This window comes from Coptis chinensis, chromosome 8 (genome assembly GCF_015680905.1).
Source record: "Coptis chinensis isolate HL-2020 chromosome 8, ASM1568090v1, whole genome shotgun sequence".
Classification (NCBI taxonomy): Eukaryota; Viridiplantae; Streptophyta; class Magnoliopsida; order Ranunculales; family Ranunculaceae; genus Coptis; species Coptis chinensis.
Genome location: NC_141463.1, coordinates 22,617,834 through 22,620,673, shown reverse-complemented (window position 1 = coordinate 22,620,673; position 2,840 = coordinate 22,617,834). Strand labels below are relative to the sequence as shown.

Genomic DNA, 2,840 nt, shown 5'->3' with positions numbered 1-2,840 from the left:
TATTGATCAAAAAGTGCATACAATTTTCTTTTATATCGATTCAATCTTTTCTGACTCACAGTAAGGATAGGTCCGGACACGGTATCGGTTTCAGATTCACGATCAGATAAAGGTTCAGATTCATAGTTTAGGTCCAACAACAATTCTAAAATAGTAAACTTATACCTTGGATCCATACATGAAGCTAAACCAAGAAGCAAAGGGACACGCTTCCAGTATTTATCATACTTGTCCTTCATGTCTTCATACATAAGTATAAAACCAGGTTCATTGGCATACTTCTTTAATAGCAATGAAATTCTACTCAATTGATAGCAAAAGGCAGAAGAAGTAACATAACTAGTCCCTGAAAACAGCTTAGTCGAGTCAAAGAATATTTGAAAAAAATCTCTAATGACAATGGCATTATTCCAATCTTCTGGAGAAGGAGCATGTGGAAAATCACTATCATAGAAAAAAGATCAAGAACTTTCTGATATGGAATTGCATCACGCAACATTATGAATGTCGAATTCCATCGAGTTGGCATGTCAACAGGCAACCTCTTCTCCTCCATGTTCAAACTCTTACAGTTCTCAAAAAACTTTTGCAATTTTGCTGGAGAATTTTTCACATGCTTTACACTCTCTCTAATGTTATCAAGAGAAAAATCAACATGTTTCAGTCCAACTTTCACTATAAGATTCATAACGTGTGCATTACAGCGAATGTGACACAATTGTTTAGATAACAAATCAGTCCCAAACAGTGAATTTTTCAATCGAGACACAGCAACATCATTGTTAGAAGCATTATCCAGAGTGAAAGAACCTATCTTGCCACAAAGATTCCAACTCAGAAGGTTACAATACATTGCATCACTGATAGACTTACCAGTGTGGGGTGAAGGAAGCCAAGGGAAGCTTGTGACCCTTTTATGTAACTTCCAATCTTTAGTGATGAAATGAGCAGTAATACACATATACCCTAGTTTCTGATTTGAAGTCCACAAATCTGAAGTGAAAGATATTTTTCCGAGGACAGTGTCTAAGAGAGCTTTCAAAGCAGCTTTGTCCTCTTCAAAAATCATCATGAGATCACTTCTCATTGTGATCCTACTTGGAGGTTTAAACTGGGGACCAAAAGACTTGGTAATCCACCTATGGAAAGCTGGCTTATCTACTTTAACGAATGGCAACTCTTCACGAACAAAGTATCGCACAGTCTCGCGACGGGCTCTGTCTTGGTTAAAGGTGAAAGAGAATATGGAACCAGAAGGGCCAACACCAATGATGGTTTGTCCCGTATTAGTTGCTGTTCTATTGAGACAAGATTCCTTGTGCCTACGGAGATGACTAGTCCCACCCCTGTTCCCACAAGACAGCTTTTGAAAACATATTTTACATATAGCAACCATTGAATCAGACCCATCAGCATTTTTTACAACAATACCATCATCATTAATTTCAACAGTTTTATCGAATTGGGTCCAAACATCAGAAATTTTGCGTTTTTGTTTTTTAGGGGGTCGAGCATAGAAATTCACAGACTCTCCTTCTGCCCCATCTTCAATTGGAGTTTCTACATCAATAATAGTATCTAATATCGAAGCTGACACGTTGGCCATTCCAATCATATAGAAGTGTTAAAGATCTGCAAGTTGGAACAAACAAACCTTAGCACCGCACAAGCAAAATTCGTTAAACCGGAAGTGTGATACCAACCTGTCCAAAAAGTTAACGAAACAACACAATTTCAGCAGGGTATTCATTCAAATACAAGCTGTCTTGACATTGTATGCTCAAGGTGCTTACATGAGTTGCAGAAGGTTAAGACTTTAATGTATCATTTTTTCAGTGTTGTGGCATGGTTTTCAGACAAGATTTGGCTTGACCCTTCACCTATGAACACTTTATTATTGTCTGATATCTTGAAAATCTTCAACGTGACATTTATTATTACAAAATATGGTCTGGTGGTCAATCATCTTCCTCATGATTTTGAATTTATTTATACAGGCTTGCTGACTGGTCTAGTTATTGATTCTGGTGATGGTGTCACTCATGTGGTAAGATTCTCTAAAGGCTATACAAGAATTTTGGTCTACAGGCAATGGGTTTTCCTTGTTTTCTTGTCTAACTATGTTAGAAACTTAGAATTTGGTAGAAACTTGGGAAAAGGGATATTGGGGGACAGGTGGGATATAAGTATATAACCTCATTGGGTGTAACCTTTTGTAAGATGTGGGATATTGGGTGTAACTTGCTAAGATTATATATATATTCCAGGTACCTGTGGTTGATGGTTACTCATTCCCACATCTTACAAAACGAATGAATGTAGCTGGCAAGCATATAACCTCTTACCTTGTAGATCTTCTTTCGCGAAGAGGGTAAGAAGATTTATAAAACCGTACCAAAGAATTCCAGCAAGAAACAATATACAAAACCGTACCAAAAACATTTTGTAACAAAGAATGAACTTGAAATATATATAAAACAAGCTCATTAGAAAGCAAAGTAGAAATTACATCATATCATTAGAAAAATTATAGCTTACCTCCTTAGCAATTCTTCACTGATTGTCACTAAGTGTTACTTAAATAGATCCAAGCTAACTTGACCAAAACAAGTGCTACAGCAGTCTTAGCCTAACAAGCCACAAAGAAACACACAACAAAATTAGAAAACAACACTATGAGAATGAAAATGAAACCGTACAGACAAAAAAATAAAGAAATAAGGATGAAGATACCTAATTTAAAAAGATATAATTGGAAGAATGATTATGGAGAGAAGAATGGTTAGAGGAATAGAGGATGAATATTGTGTCATTTGTGTGTGGCGGAAATGAAGGCTAAA

General features: G+C 36.4%; 1 long non-coding RNA gene across 1 annotated transcript; it reads left to right on the top strand.

Annotated features, from left to right (window-relative positions):
• The first annotated feature begins 1,729 nt into the window (after nucleotides 1-1,729).
• On the top strand, nucleotides 1,730-2,543 carry LOC147480557 (uncharacterized). The gene is made up of 3 exons (XR_015205855.1): nucleotides 1,730-1,807; nucleotides 1,998-2,047; nucleotides 2,268-2,543. It is a non-coding gene; the product is annotated as an uncharacterized LOC147480557 (long non-coding RNA).
• Nucleotides 2,544-2,840: the final 297 nt, after the last annotated feature.